Source organism: Sus scrofa, chromosome 7 (assembly GCF_054392235.1).
Source record: "Sus scrofa isolate SSC_HxYL_T2T_F1_AM1 chromosome 7, Sscrofa_HxYL_maternal_Yorkshire_Landrace_v2.0, whole genome shotgun sequence".
In the NCBI taxonomy this organism is placed as follows: domain Eukaryota; kingdom Metazoa; phylum Chordata; class Mammalia; order Artiodactyla; family Suidae; genus Sus; species Sus scrofa.
In genome coordinates this window covers 28,672,777-28,689,691 of record NC_139389.1, presented here as the reverse complement: position 1 = coordinate 28,689,691, position 16,915 = coordinate 28,672,777, and the positions used below count along the sequence as shown (strand labels likewise).

Genomic DNA, 16,915 nt, shown 5'->3' with positions numbered 1-16,915 from the left:
ATTCTTCTAAAAACTTTTAATGGGATTTGCTCTTTGCTGTTTGGGTAATTGTGTAAATAAAAATGTAAAAGAATACAGAACAACCATAGGGTTGGATTTTGTTTAGAAAACAGGCAAACTTAAGTAACATATTTTAGATAACCTGGAATATTTGGTTCACATGATCAAGAACAGTGGAAGAGTGACATCCAAGTTCACTCTTGACTAATGAATAATATCATGTACTACTTAGGCCTTGAAAAAACCTAACTGAGGAATTCCCGTTGTGGTGCAGTGGTTAACGAACCTGACTAGGAACTTTGAGGTTGCAGGTTTGATCCCCAGCCTTGCTCAGTGGGTTAAGGTTCCAGCATTGCCGTGAGCTGTGGTGTAGGTCGCAGACGTGGCCCGGATCCCGCGGTGCTGTGGCTCTGGTATAGGCTGGCAGCTACAGCTGCAACTGGACCCCTAGCCTGGGACCTCCATATGCCACGGGAGCAGCCCTAGAAAAGGCAGAAAGACCAAAAATAATAATAATAATAATAATAATAATAATAAAATTTTTTTAAAAACTTAACTCAGCAGTTTTGGTGCTTTCTCTTATCACTTAGGTCTTTGAAGAGGTATCAATTGTGTAGTAATGGTCCCTCTGACTTGGAATACATGACAGAACCACTATGTTTGGATGTTTTCTAGAAATATATCTCTAGAATAGAAACCATCTCCCTATCAGCTTAATGACTTTTATCTCACCAACTTCTTCATGAAATTGTGGCAAGTGACAGAAGAAGCCAGTCCTTATAGGAAAAGCATGGTATGAAGTGAAGAGAAAAGGAATGGAAATGCAGAGGAGGTGGGCAAACAGAAATTGAACAGAATTAACATGGGACAGGTCCAATGCCAAAATATTGAGGTAGAAATAGTAGACATGCAGGAGAAAGGCACGCTAACACAAGCTAAACAGATGAAAAGTCAGACAATGCTAAATGTTGAAACAGTTATTTTAAAGGGGATCAAGAGTAATGGGATATCAGAAATATTTACCAATTTTTTCCCGAAGTTCTTCTGAAAATAAAAAAAGGAAAGGTAAATGTAAGTGTCATAGGAAAGAACATAAAATTTGAATTAATTCTTGTGTTAGGGTATTAAAGTATCATTTCAGAGGATAACTTTAGAATTTAGTTATTTACTTTCAATGCAATTTACCTCATTGAAAAAAAGTATGTTAAAGATCCAAAAAGGTTAGTAGATGCAAACTTTTACATTTGGAATGGATAAGAAATGGGGTCCTACTATACAGCACAGGGAGGAATGTCCAGTCTCTTGGGGCAGAACATGATGTAAGATGGTATGTGAAAAAGAACATATATATGATTGGGTCACTATACTGTACAGCAGAAATTTACACAGCACTATAATTCAACTATACTCTAATTTTAAAAATTCAATAGGTAGAGCAATTTGATGAATTAATAATTGAATACGTAAAAATGAAAATGAAAAATGGGTTATAACTATGGTCAGAAATTGAAAATAACCAGGCAAAATCAGGCAAAAATATTTACATACAATGAATCACTTGAGAATATAGTCAAGGGAAACAGAATAACAAGTCTTAAGATTATACTTTGCTACAGTATGTTCAGAGTGTTTAAAAGCCAGTAAAAGAAGGAACTTCAACACTGAAGTTTGATCTGCTTTCTTAAGAATTAGTATGTTGGGGTTCCTGTCGTGGCACAACAGAAATGAATCCGACTAGGAACCATGCGGTTGTGAGTTCAATCCCTGGCCTCACTCAGTGGGTTAAGGATACAGCGTTGCTATGAGCTGTACTGTAAGTCGCAGACAAGGCTCAGATCTGGCATTGCTGTGGCTGTGGTGTAGGCCAGGGGCTGTAGCTCCGATTAGACCCCTAGCCTGGGAACATCCATATGCTGTGGGTGAGGCCTTAAAAAGACAAAAAGACCAAAAAAAAGAGAGAATTAGTATATTATCATGTGCACAGCAATGAGCTCTCTGATTCAAAGCATGTACTGAAGAATTAAGTAGAGGGAAGTGTTCTAGAAGTCATCATCATCTTCATCTCAACAACCTTAATATTAAAGTACAGTAAGTACCTGGAAGATAGAAGAATTCTGAAAATATATAGCAAATGAAGGGAAAGGGAGAAAAAAAGATGGAGGAAGAGGATGAGAAGGGATATTAATATGGGAGAATTCCAGGAAGCAAAAAGGAAAGGCACAGAGCAATTTGAAATTCATGAAAACAAAGAGCAAATGTAAGGGTAGGTAAAGAGTTGAAAACTGCCAATATAGCATAAATTGGTAGGATAAATACAATGAGAGGAAGTTAATAAAAGACAAAAATAGAGAGTTTGGAAAAGTGCACATGGTCATGAAAAAGGGAGAAAAATAAGTGAATTTTCTCAAATTACTGAATAAGAGGAGAATGTTGAAGAAGTATCAGAGAGACCAATTTTATCCCATAAATGTTTCTTTATGGAAGACATACTGTTTTCCACAACTGTTTTTTGGGGATTGTTTTGTTTTTGCTTTTGTTTTTGTTTTTAGGGCCGCAGTTTCAGCATATGGACATTCTCAGGCTAGGGCTCGAATTGGAGCTACAGCTGCCAGCCTATAACATAACCACAGCAATGCCAGATCGGAGCCACATCTGCGACCTACACTATAGCTCATGGCAATGCCAGATCCCTAACCCTCTGAGCGGGGCCAGGGATGGAACCCTCATCCTCATGGGTTCATTTCGCTGAGCCACAACTGGAACTCTCCAAAACTGTTTTAAAGGTAACAAAAGCAAAATTTTTTACAGATATTGCCTTAATTTTTTTATCCTTTTTCATAAAAGTGACTTTAGGCTTCATTTACATCCCTTCAAAGTTTTTACTAAATATGCAGGTTAGTTCATATTCTTGAGTTCACAGACTTTTTTAAGGCAAAAAGTTGCAAGGGGAGTTTTCTGAAGCTTTTTACATTTGATACAATATGTGATGTAATATGATATAATGATGTAATCAGATATAATATGTATATCTGCACTGTCTTACTTTACTGAAGAATAGTATTTCTTTGGCTATCATTAATAAGTCAACAAATAACAAATGCTGGAGAGGGCATGGAGAAAAGGGAACCCTCCTACACTGCTGGAGGGAATGGAAGTTGGTACAACCACTATGGAAAACAGTATGGAGGTACTTCAGAAAACTAAATATAGAACTATCACATGATCCAGCAATCTCACTCCTGGGCATATATCCAGAAAAAAACTATCATTCAAAATATACATGCACCTGTATGTTCAATGCAGCACTATACACAATAGCCAAGACATGGAAACAATCTAAATGTCCATCAACAGATGATGGATTAAGAAGATATGGTACATATACACAATGGAATACTCTCGGCAATAAAAAAGAACAAAATAATGCCATTTGCAGCAACATGGGTGCAACTGGAGATTCTCATACTAAGTGAAGTCTTCCCCAGAAGGAGAAAGACAAATACCATACAATATCACTTATATATGGAATCTAAAATTTGGTACAGATGAACCTATCTAACAAACAGAAACAGATCCACAGACATGAAGAACAGACTTGTGGTTGCCAGAGGGGAGGGGGATGGAGTGGGATGTACTGAGAGTTTGGGGTTAGTAGATGCAAACTATTACATTTAGAATGGATAAAAAATGAGGTCCCGCTGTATAGCACAGGAAACTATATCCAATCTCATGTGATAGAACATGATAGAAGATAATATGTGAAAAAGAATATATATACATCATATACGTGACAAAGAATATATATACACATTATATATTATATATATATATAAGAATGTACATATATGTGTACAACTGGGCCACTTTGCTATACAGCAGAAATTGACAGAACACTATAAATCAACCGTAATAAAAATTTTTTAAATAAAACATAATTTTTAAAAAATATTTCTTGGTGTTTATACTTCTGCATGGCACTTTTCCCCTCTTTCTTGCATTTTTAACACCTCACTCACCTAGTCTTCATCTCTTTCTTTCAAGTTTTAGCCATCCATCTTTCAATTACATATCCTCTGGTTTAATTTTCCTCATAGGAATAATTAGGTTCTTATTACCTGTACCCATTCCAGGAAGGAAAACCTTATTATTTCTAAACTAAACATCACAAAAGAAAGAAAAATAAAGCACTACCTGACATGTGAATTTGTTGCTGAATCAAATGACCTTAAGACAACATTTATCGGAGTTTCCTTCGTGGCTCAGTGGTTAATAAATCCAACTAGGAACTATGAGGTTGCGGGTTCGATTCCTGGCCTCCTCAGTGGGTTAAGGATCTGGCATTACCATAAGCTGTGTTGTAGATCGCAGACACAGCTTGGATCCTGCATTGCTATGGCTCTGGCATAAACCAGCAGCTACAGCTCCTATTAGACCCTTAGCCTGGGAACCTCCCTATGCCACAGCTGTGGCCCTAGAAAAGATGAGGAAAAAAAAAAGACATTTATCAACATTTATTCATATAGCTATTAAAAATACCATAAATCATAAGTCTACTAGTAATAAGATTTGCCTGATGGAAGTGAGTTCTCTACATAAGATTCAAAGGACAGTAAAAGCTATAGAATTAACAATAAGAGAAACTGAATTATGAAATAAAACTACAAACTTTAGTTGTAAAGAGAAAACAAGGCAAAATTATATAAAGTATACGTATCTTGGATTTGAGAAAGATGCTCATCAACAGTTGAAAAATGTAGAAGAATCAGATGAAACAAAGATTATGTGCCCAGATTGCAATAAATTAGTAATATTTGCTTTTTAATATACCCATCTGAAAAAGAAAGGAAGAACAACATTGGAGAGGAAGAAAAAACTTGAAAACTACAGTTTTATCTCTGGTGCAAAATGACCTACATTTCTGAGAACTAGAACCATAAAGTTCTAAAAGTTTCTTCACCAACCATAAATTATTTTGACTTCTATCTCTTGCTTGCTGTGAAAAGCACATTTTAGTCCTTATTTTAAGAAAACTAAACCAATAGAGGTGGAATAAAACTTTCTCCAGAATAGCCAATGCCAATCATTCATCTTGCATTGAGTCTTTAACCATTTTGAGAAAAAAATACAAACAGATCATTCAAAAGTGATGAATAAACATGCAGTAATGGCACTCATTCACCAATAATTATATCTTTAACATTACTCATATTGTGTGTTCTAAATAAATTAAGGTGATATATTCCTAAATTTTAGTCTATATGAAAACATAAGTAAAATTGAAAAAATACTGTCCAGGTAAGGAAGGATATTAAACTTTATGATTATGTTAGGATCTTATGGAAACATTCTAGACAATAGCTTCTCATGTCACTCACATCAAAAAAATCAAAAGATATACTCTAGCATATTTTTTGTTCTCTGAATAACATCATGGCTCTATGTATTTATTTATAGTGAAACATAATATACATACTGAGAAGGATATCATATAGATGATAGATGGTTAGATAGTTAGATGTAAGTATACAATTTTAAAGACTAATGTAACATTGCACCAGGTTGAGAAGTATAGTATGGTCAGACCCTCAGCACCTCCTTAATTACCTCTCCAATCACCAATCCCTCCATAACCTCAGAAGTAAATACTACCTTAAATTCTAAAATATTCTAAATTCTTTTTTTTTTTTTGTCTTTTTGCCATTTCTTGGGCCGCTCCTGCGGCATATGGAGGTTCCCAGGCTAGGGGTCTAATCAGAGCTGTAGCTACCAGCCTACGCCAGAGCCACAGCAACGCAGGATCCAAGCCGCATCTGCAACCTACACCACAGCTCATGGCAACGCCAGAACCTTAACCCACGGAGCAAAGCCAGGGATCAAACCCTCAACCTCATGCTTCCTAGTCGGATTCGTTAACCACTGCGCCACGACGGGAACTCCTCTAAATTCTAAAGTAATACTTTGATATTCTTTTAATATGATTTTTGCTGAATTAATAAAGAAAAGTATCAAAACATTGAGAAAAAAATTATCTCAATTTCATAAGGATAAAAATAAATCTCTCTATATATAATTATCAACAAACATGTATTTTTGTATAGGAACGTCTGAAGATTACACAATAAACTTAACAAGAATTACTGTCTAAAGAGTGTGATTAAGAATTAGAAGCCATGGGAAGATTTTTGTTTTTTACTATTGAGGTTCAGTTTATTTGAATACTTTGCGCTATACATAAAACTTTTATACAACCAAAATTAATAACAAAGAACCTAAAATGACTCAGGACTGTACATCTTGCAAATCTAAACCTATGAACTGGCAGCAAATCCCACATATCAGGTTTGCCACACAGGAGTCATCCCACCAAATATCTCTGTGAACAATTCTACCAAAATGGACATAGTCTATGTAGACAATGATTTTTTTTCTATAGTTACGAACAATTGTCCTTTCTAACAGAATATTCTCCGATGATATTAACAACTCAAAAGAAAGATCTCAGATACATTTCTTTTACTTGACCCTGTAAAAAATTTTTAAAAAGTATAATGGCATATATATTAATAGAGTGCACAATAGTATAGTATAATAGTTATCATAGGCATGGAGACTGAATGAGATTGTATCAGGATAGTTCTCAGGATACCATTTTTTTTCACAGAACTCCCTTTCTTACAATGTTCTTACTATCTGAAAAAACTCACAGAACTCAAGAAAGTAACAAGGTTAATAGGACAAGGTCAAAAATAATGTCATAAGTGCCTCAATAAATGAGAGCCTATAGTTGAAGGTGGAATATAGAAGATGGGCAAGGACGTCAGATTGCATGGATTGGATCCTGGTTGGATTTCAGATTCGAGTTTCTTACTACTAGAAAGTGCTGAGAGTGATAAAGAGATGTATGTAACAAGAAAGAAAGAGAAATGAGAAAAGAGAAGGTGACTATCTTATTTATATAAATACTGTCACTCGAAATAGTGTCATAAAATTTTCATGAAAGACTGGATATGAAATTGTATTCAAAGGATTATGCTATATAAACAAAATTTAAAACTAATACTATTTTGCAGATCATCGCATTTTTCCTTAAAACTTAGATCTTGAGGCACTTACAAAGTCCACTCCCTGTACCACTGTTTAATTTAATTTTATTGAAGTACAGTTGATTTACAGTGTTAATTTCTGCAATCACTATACAGCAAAGTGATTCAGCTTTACATATACATATACACATATCCATTTCTATATAGGTTATTACAGAACATTAAGTATATGTCCCTGTGCTATACAGCAAGTCTTCATTGATCATCCATTCCATATACAAAAGTCCTGCACTATTTTTAACTCTGTATTTTTAACCTCAGAATGCATTGCATTTTCCCTATGATTTCTTACCTTTCTTTTTGTGCTTTCTCCAGATTTTGTAGAGCAAAAAAGGTCCCAGGGCAGTTCCCAAAATGCAAAGGTTAGCTTTAATTGCAACTTGGATCCATAAAGTTATCTGAAAGAAAATCCCACAGGTACCTTCATTTAGATCTACTTTATACTAACATCATTCTTCTTCTCTGCTTACACTGGATTTAATTTGCTCTTCTTTTTCAGTTCCCTAATAGAAGTTTAGATGGTTGGCTTTAGATCTTTCTTTTCTAATACATGCATTCAATGCTACAAATTTTCCTTTAAGCACTGCTTTCACTGAACACTCAAATTTTGTTTTCATTTTTAATTAATTCAAAACATTGCTTAATTTCTCTTGAGAGTTTTTTCTTTGAACTATGTGCTATTTAAAATGTGTTGTTTTGGAGTTCCCGTCGTGGCTCAGTGGTTAATGAATCCAACTAGGAACCATGAGGTTGCAGGTTCGACCCCTGGCCTTGCTCAGTGGGTTAACGATCCGGTGTTGCTGTGAGCTGTGGTGTAGGTTGCGGACACGGCTCAGATCCTGCGTTGCTATGGCTCTGGCATAGGCCGGCCTCTACAGCTCAGATTAGACCCCTAGCCTGGGAACTTCCATATGCCACGGGAGCAGCCCTAGAAAAGACGAAAAGACAAAAAAATAAAATAAAATAAAATGTGCTGTTTAATCTCCAAGTATTTAGGGCTTTTCCAGCCATCTTTCTGTTATTGGCTTCCAATTAAATTCCATGGTGGTCTAAGAGCAGATATTTATGATTTCTGTTTTTTCAAATTTATTCAGATGTATCTTATATTCCAGAAGGTGGTCTACCTTAGTGACTGTTCCACATGACCTTGAGAAGAATGTGTTTTTGGATGCAGTTGGATAAAGTAGTCTGTAGGTGTTCATTATATCCAGTTGATTGATGGTATTGCTGAGTTGAACTATATCCTTAGTGATTTTCTGCCTGCTGGATCTGTCTATCTCTAATAGAGAGGTATTGACATTGCAAATTTTAATAATGAGTTTATTTTTTCTTTGCAGTTCTATCAGTTTTTTATTTCCCCAATACATTATTTTTTTTTACTGTACAACATGGTGACCCAGTTACACATACATGTATACATTCTTTTTTTCTCATATTATCATGCTCCATCGTAAGTGACTAGACATAGTTCCCAGTGCTACACAGCAGGATCTCATTGCTAATCCATTCCAAAGGCAATAGTCTGCATCTATTAACCCCAAGTTTTGATTTGAATATTTTGACAGTCTTGTTAGGCACATCATACTGAGGATCATTGCATCTTCTTGGAGTATTATTTGCCCCTTTATCATTACTTATTCTCATCTTTATTCCTGATAACTTTCCTTGGTCTGAAGTCTGCTCTGTCTGAAATTAGTATAGCTACTCTCTCTTTTAATTAGAGATGAATGATTTTTATTTTTCCATTATAGTTGGTTTACACTGTTCTGTCAATTTCTAATTTTTTTTTTATTTTTTTATTTTTTTTTGTCTTTTGTGTTTTGTTGTTGTTGATATTTCTTGGGCCGCTCCCGCGGCATATGGAGGTTCCCAGGCTAGGGGTTGAATCGGAGCTGTAGCCACCGGCCTACGCCAGAGCCACAGCAACTCGGGATCTGAGCCGCGTCTGCAATCTACACCACAGCTCACGGCAACGCTGGATCGTTAACCCACTGAGCAAGGGCAGGGACCGAACCCGCAACCTCATGGTTCCTAGTCAGATTCGTTAACCACTGCGCCACGACGGGAACTCCTCTAATGTATTTTTAATCTATGTTTCTTCATATTTAAAGTGGATTTCTTATAGCCAACATACAGTTGGGTATTGTTTTTTTATCCACTCTGACAATCTCTATTAAATGCAATGCTGTTATTATAAATTTGAAAACACTATTGTCATTAGATCAATTAAGAATAAGAAAAATAAAAGTTTTTCTTTTACCTTCACTTATTCCTTCTCCAATGTTCTTCCTTTCTTTATGTAAATTCAAGTTTTTGACCTATATCATTTTCCTTCTCTCTAAAGAACTGCTTTTAACATTTCTTGCTAGGCATATCTACAGGCAACAAATTTTATCAACTCTTGTCTTAGAAAGTTTTTATTTTTCTTTCACTTTTAAATTTTTTTTTTTTTTGTCTTTTTGTCTTTTGTTGTTGTTGTTGTTGCTGCTATTTCTTGGGCCGCTCCCGCGGCATATGGAGGTTCCCAGGCTAGGGGTTGAATCGGAGCTGTAGCCACCGGCCTACACCAGAGCCACAGCAACGCGGGATCCGAGCCGCGTCTGCAACCTACACCACAGCTCACGGCAACGCTGGATCGTTAACCCACTGAGCAAGGGCAGGGACCGAACCCGCAACCTCATGGTTCCTAGTCAGATTCGTTAACCACTGTGCCACGACGGGAACTCCTCTTTCACTTGTAAAAGGTAATTTCTCAGAGTATAGAATTCCAAGTTAACATTTTTTCTCTCAAGACTCTAAATATTACACTCTTTTTCTCTTCTTGCTTGCATGGTTTCTAAGGAGAAGTAAAGTGTTTTTTCCTCTGAATTCTTTCAGGATTTTTTCTCTACATTTGATTTTCTGTCCTGTGAAAATGGTGTGCCTAGGTGTAGAGTTTGAGGCATTTACCCTGATAAGTGGTTTCTGAGCTTCCTGGATCTGTGGTTTGGTGTCTGACATTAATTTGGGGATTTTCATAGTCATTATTGTTTCAAATATCTCTTCTGTTCCCTTCTCTTTCTTCACTTGGACTTTCTATTATGCATATGTTACACTCCTCGTAATTGTCTCACAGTTCTTGAGTATTCTATTCTGAGGGAGGTTTTTAGCCTTTTTTCTGTTTGCTTTTCAATTTTAAAAGTTCCTATTGAGACATCCTCAAAGCCATAGATTTTTTTCCTCAGTCTTGTCCGGTCTAATAATCCCATCAAAGTCATTCTTCATTTCTGTTAGTGTTTCTGATCCTCTAGCTTTTGTTTCTTGGTTATTAGAATTTATATATCTCTGCTTATATTATCAATCTTTTCTTGCATGCTGTATACTTTATTTATTAGATTTCTTAGCATCTTACTTTTAATGTGTTAAATTCCTGGTTTGATAATTCCAACATCCTTAGTTTCTGATGCTTACTCTGTCTCTACAAACTGTTTTTCACCATTTAGTATATCTTGTCATTTTTGCTTGATAGCCATGCATGGATAAAAAGAACTTCTATTTTACAAATAGAATATTGTAATATGTTGATAATGTGTGGGGGCAGGGGAAGTGTTCTATAGGCCTATAACTAGGTCTCAGTTTCTGCTGAGCCTATACTCTAGACTATAAATTTCACACATGGGAAGTTCCCATCGTGGCTCAGCAGTAATGAACCTGATTAGTATCTATGAGGTTGCTGGTTTGATCCCTGGCCTCCCTCAGTGGGTTAAGGACCCGATGCTGTGAGCTGTACTGTAGGTTGGAGACGCAGCTCAGATCCTGTGTTGCTGTGGCTGTGACTGTTGTGTAGGCCAGCAGCTACAGCTCCAATTTGATCCCTTGACTGAGAACTTCCACATGCTACAGGTGCGGCCCCAAAACGTGAAAAATAAATAAATAAATAAATTTCACACATGCCTCATAGTTCTCCCCACCCCTTTGGAGGGGCAGAATGACTTTAGTGGGTTGGAATTAGGTATTTCCCTTCCTCCAGATCAGCTAGTTTCTCCTGAAGGCAGGCCTTGTTAAGATTTGAATGCTCTGGTATATTTCAAAATGGTTCATTTCCTTCTCTTCCTGCCAGAAGCATAAGAGGATTTTTCTCCTATAATCACTGTGGGAACCTAATTAAGCTCTGAGGTAAAATTCACAAAAGTATGTGGGCACCCAATATCTGGGTCCCCTTGGAGTTCTCTCTCAACTTATTCATGACTGGCCTCTAAGCAATTCATCAATTCACTTGAGGTTTCCCTACCTCAGCCATGGTTCCTGCGGTTATTTGTACTGAAAGGTTTCTGCTTCATCAAGCTGTGATCCTCTGTATTAACCTACTGGTCTCTCTAATTTGGGGGTAGTGGTTTGCCCTATAATCTCACTTCTCCAATGAATTTTTTTTAAGGTTTTGATTTTTCAAATTGTTTAGCAAACTACATTTTTCTGGCCAGAGGACCAGGGAAAAGGGCTGCTCTGACTCAGAGAGTGTGTTGGGGCAAGGAGAGGAGAATTTGCCATTATTTTTCTCTCTCCCCCCACAACTCTACCCTGAAGGCAGTCACAATCACTCAAGGACCTGCACAGGCACAGACGTATGTTGGTAGTGCAACCATGTAAAATCCCCAAAGAAAATCTTCTCTCTGGCCAGAGAAACCAGGAAAAAGGGTCCAAGGAATGTGAGGGAAATTCTAATTTTTTCTATGTCCTCTCTTTGTTGCTTCACGCCAAGGGTAACCCCCAGTCAAGTGGAAGAGTGTCACAGACTGAAAGATTCCATGAAGTAATGTGAATACTCTTAAGATGAGTGAAAACATAGAACTAAGAAGAAAAATTTTAATTATAAAGAAGGAAACAAATGAAAAATTAGAACTAAAACAAAATAATACCTGAAAATTTTTGTTTGTTTTTGTTTTTTTATATATATTTTTTATTTCTTTATATATATATTTTTTCTACTGTACAGCATGGTGACCCAGTTACACATACATGTATACATTCTTTTTTCTCACATTATCATGCTCCATTATAAGTGACTAGACAGAGTTCCCAGAGCTACACAGCAGGATCCCATTGCTAATACATCCTGAAGGCAACATTCTGCATTTATTTACCCCAAGCTCCCAGTCCATCCTATTCCCTCCCCTTCCCCCTTGGCAACCACAAGTCTATTCTCCAAGTCCATGATTTTCTGTCAAAAGGTTCCTTTGTGCCATATATTAGATTCCATATATGTGATATATAGTATTTTTCTTTCTCTTTCTGACAACTTGACTCAGCATGAGAGTCTCTAGTTCCATCCATGCTGCTGCAAATGGCATTATTTTGTTCTTTTTTATGGCTGAGTAGTATTCCATTGTATATATATATATCACATCTTCCTGATCAAATCATCTATCAGTGGATATTTGGGTTCATTCCATGTTTTGGTTATTGCAAATAGTGCTGCAGTGAACATGTGGGTGCATGTGTCTTTTTAAAGGAAGGTTTTGTCCCGATGTATGCCCAAGAGTGGGATTGCTGGGTCATATGGTAGTTCTATGTATAATTTTCTAAGGTACCTCCGTACTGTTCTACATAGTGGTTATACCAGCTTACATTCCCACCAACAGTGCAAGAGGGTTCCCTTTCCTCCACACCCCCTGGACTTATTAATGATGGCTATTCTGACTGGTGTGAGGTGGTATCTCATGGTAGTTTTCATTTGCATTTCTCTAATAATCAGTGATGTTGAGCATTGTTTCAAGTGCTTGTTGGCCATCTGTATATCTTCCTTGGAGAAATGTCTATTCAGGTCTTTTGCCCATCTTTCAATTGGGTCGTTGGCTTTTTTGCTGTTGAGCTGTAAAAGTTGTTTGTGTATTTTAGAGATTAGGCCCTTGTCAGTTGCATCATTTGAAACCGAAAATTTTTAACTGACTGGATGGACTAAATAGTAGTATGACTAGGTCACATTACTGTACAGCAGAAATTGGCACAACATTGTAAATCAACAACACTTTAATTTTTCAAAAGTCAAAAAGAGAAATTGGTACAATACTGTAAATCAACTATAACAAAAATTTTTTAACTATATAAAATATATATTGGTCCTCACTTGAAGCCCTCTTTTAGTTTCCTGGTACAAAAGGAACAAAATCCATAACTCTTTAGCATGACATATAAGGCCCTAGCTGATATGTGGCCTTACCTAAATTTCCAACTTCATGTCCTACCATTTTCATCTTATTTCTATGCACGACCCCCCCAAACTGGACACTTAAGAAGCTGCACTGCCACAGAAGTATGGTGGTAAATACTGTAAATCAACTATAGGCTGACTCTTTAATGTCATGCAGGTCTCATCTCAAATGTCTCTTTGCCAGAGAAACATTTTTGACCATTCAAACCAAGTCATTTCTTCCTCAGTCATTCTGTGACCTATTTCTTTGTTTTACATGGTTCATAACACCTAGCAGTGTATGAAAATTCTGGTATACTTGCTGGCTTCCACCACTAAATTTTCTTTTTAAGGGTCTGCCCTCTCCGAAGCAGACCCTCAAACAGCTGGCTTGATGTGGCAGTGTCAAACCTACGGCTGAGTTGTGGGGAGCCTGGCGGTGCTGCTTCATGCTGGTGTGTCCCAGTGTATCCATTACATTGCCATCCTAAGTGGTACTTAGCCTCACACAGCCTCAAGCCTGGATAGCTTAGCTATTCAGTTCTCTCTCTCTCTCTCAGTCACCCATGCCTACCCACTCCAGTGGTTAGGGTGTGTATTTCTTTTTCTTTTTTTTCCTTTCTTTTTTTTTTTTGCTTTTTAGGGCTGCCCCCACAGCATATAGAAGTTCCAAGACTAGGGGTCAAATCAGAGCTGCAGCTGCCAGCCTACACCAAAATCATAGCAATTCCAGATCCAAGCCATGTCTGTGGCCTACACCACAGCTCACAGCAACGCTGGATCCTTAACCCACTAAGCAAGGACAGGAATCAAACCTGCATCCTCATGGATACTAGTTGGGTTCGTTACTGCTGAGCCACAATGGGAACTCTTTCCACCACTAAAGTTTAAGTTCCATGAAGTTGAGGTTATGTCAACTACCTAATCATTGTTCAAAGTGATCATTCTACAATGAGCATAGCACCCAGTAGGTGCTACGAACAATTTTGTAGATTGAATGAGTAACTTAACTAGTTAAATGGCAAATAATGTGCATAAGTACCTGAGACATAAAACCCCAAAGAGTTAATATTATTGTTTCCATCCAAACATTGGCCACAAGCATAATCCCATTTTCTCAGTTCAGTAATAACTGCAGAGCATTTATACATCTCATTATTTATGATGTGTCAATAAACTTATGATTGTATTTGCTGATTATTCCACACAGACCTCTGTCTTTTCAGGATCTCTTCTGAATACTCAGCTCTCTGTTTAAATGTAAATACCTAAAGGAAATCACCCCTGAACACCCTATTTGAAGTAACCAACCACCATTTACTTCTATCCCATTAGTCTGTTTTATTTTCTCCACAGTACTTAAGGGTGTCTAAAATAATGATTTATTTGTTACCTTGTTTGTAATATTGCCCTCCATACCTCTAGAAAGTAAGATATCCAAGAAGACAAGAATTTTATACACCCCATTTGCTGCGATATTTGTAAGACCTACAACAGTGTCTGGCAAATTATAAGATTTCAATAAATGTATGTTTAATGACTGTTCTTATTCCCTAAGTTCTTCCTTGAAGAAAGAAAGAAACCTCAATAGCTCAGATGTTGAAATATATTAAATAATAGCCTAATTGTAGCCAAATGAATGTATTATAATACAATGTATCATCTATTGTTTAAAGATTAAAAATTAAATATGTATCAGCTTTTCATCATGTTGTTATGTATGGGGCATTCTAATTCTGAGCGACTTATCAGACCTAGTTATTGTAACTGCCTTATAATCTCATCCTTTGAAAACATTTGAGACATTATGATATGAATTCTTGGCTCACTAATCAATTCCTAAACTGCATTTCTATTTCTTGATTGGTTCTGTTTGCCAGAAAAAAACATCCTTTGGAAGGCAACTCTAGGCATCATGTAACAAAAAAGAACAAACCTGATTCCATATTGAATCTACTCCTTTAGCTCTAACCTTTGTCTTCTGTTGTCTGTGATTAGTCCTATTGGCTCTGCACTTTTCATAAAAGAATTTTGACAATAGCCCAAAGTATATATAACAGCCTTTCTCAAAGCTCTGCCTCCCAGGCTTGACCTTTAAAGCCATATCACTTTTCATTCAAATAGAGATAAAAAGTTGCTGAACAGAAAATAACATTTGTTCTGTTAGAGGTTTGTAGGAACATTGCGACCGTATCTACATAGACAGCTATAAAAACAAAGGATTATCAAATCCCCTCTAAGAAGTCTGCAACAACCAGCCACACCCCCTCCCCTTTTAATATAAAAGAAACCTGAATTCTAATTTGAGTAAGGTGGTTCTTTGGGACATTAGTCCACCATTTTCTTGGTCTGCTGGCTCTCTGAATAAAGTTGCTATTTCTTGCCCCAACATCTCTTCTCTCAATTTATTGACCTACTGTACAGCAGGCAGTATGATCTTGGACTTACTTGGTAACAATCGGTCCAAATATATCTTATTCAAACAATTTTAACTTGCTGAAACTTTTTTTATGAATTAATTTTGGAGGGTTCAATCATTTATTGCCATATGAGTTCATCAAATATAGTACTGAGTTACCAAAGTTTTAAAAATCAATGCCAGGCAAATGAAGTACACAAGAGACACAGGAAACTAGAAAAACTCTATCACTGGGCACAAAGAGAGAAAAAATGCAAGTCATTTACAGTTCAAGCAACTGTACTGCTTGCATATTTTCTATACTTTTTAACTTTAGAAGTTCAGAAGTTCTAAATCTGGTAGATGAGAAGTACTAAATTACTAACAAAGTGAAAACTACTGCAGGTCTTGGACAATAAAGAAGATAAGCATAGTTTAATAACACTCCTTTCTTCTTTTCCTAGTCATTACAATTAGTTCTTCCCTGTAGGTGAAAACAGACCAAGGAGTTCCCTGATGGCTAAGAATTTGGTCTCATAACGTACAGCTCAGGTTACTACTATGGCTCAGGTTCAGTCCCTAGCCTGGGAACTTCTGCATGCCATGGCCAAAAAAAATAAATTTAAAAAATAAAAATCTGTTTAAAAAAGAAAATATACCCATAGACTTACCATACATATAATTAATTTCAAAAGCAGAAATATTTCTAAGAAAAACCTTCACACACTTAAAAAGAAAATCCTCCACCTTTCAGCTAATAAATGTTTCATTTGCTCATGTGATCAAGAAGCTTACATATTCTCTATTTGCCATGCTATAATTTTTTTCTCCTTCTCCTCTGATTCAATCCATTCTAAATTACAACCAATCTACTACTCACATTTTTGGTGAAGAATCCAATTTGTTTCGAAGTCATTAAAGACTCATTTGAGAGCAAATCTTGATTCCAGAGTGGCATGATTGCAGTTTTCTACTTGTTAATAGTAAGACTCAAATGAGAGAGTGAAGCAGACCTAAGCCTATACTAGGTGAGATCCTGGCAGTTCAAGACCTTTGCACTGGGTGTGTTTCTCAGTAAGATACATTTTATATCCTGCAGTTCTAAAAAAGAAAGTAGATTTAGCTTAGTCTTCAAAAAAGAAAATTTGAATGTGGCAAGGAGAATGTTTTGTTGACATACATAGTGCAATATTGATTATAAGTACTGAACTGGCAAAATACAACCTAGATTTGCGATAAACTATGCCC

General features: G+C 36.5%; 1 long non-coding RNA gene across 4 annotated transcripts in view; it reads right to left on the bottom strand.

Annotated features, from left to right (window-relative positions):
• LOC146401481 (uncharacterized) overlaps positions 1–16,915 on the bottom strand; it is a 366,756-nt gene that overhangs the window by 210,848 nt on the left and 138,993 nt on the right. The window contains exon 3 of one of the 4 annotated variants that reach the window (XR_014809173.1): positions 1,024–1,044. This is a non-coding gene — a long non-coding RNA (uncharacterized LOC146401481). Of the gene's footprint in view, positions 1–1,023; positions 1,045–7,359; positions 7,502–16,915 lie in introns of those variants that run through there. The other 3 variants (XR_014809171.1, XR_014809172.1, XR_014809174.1) reach the window with 3 other exon arrangements.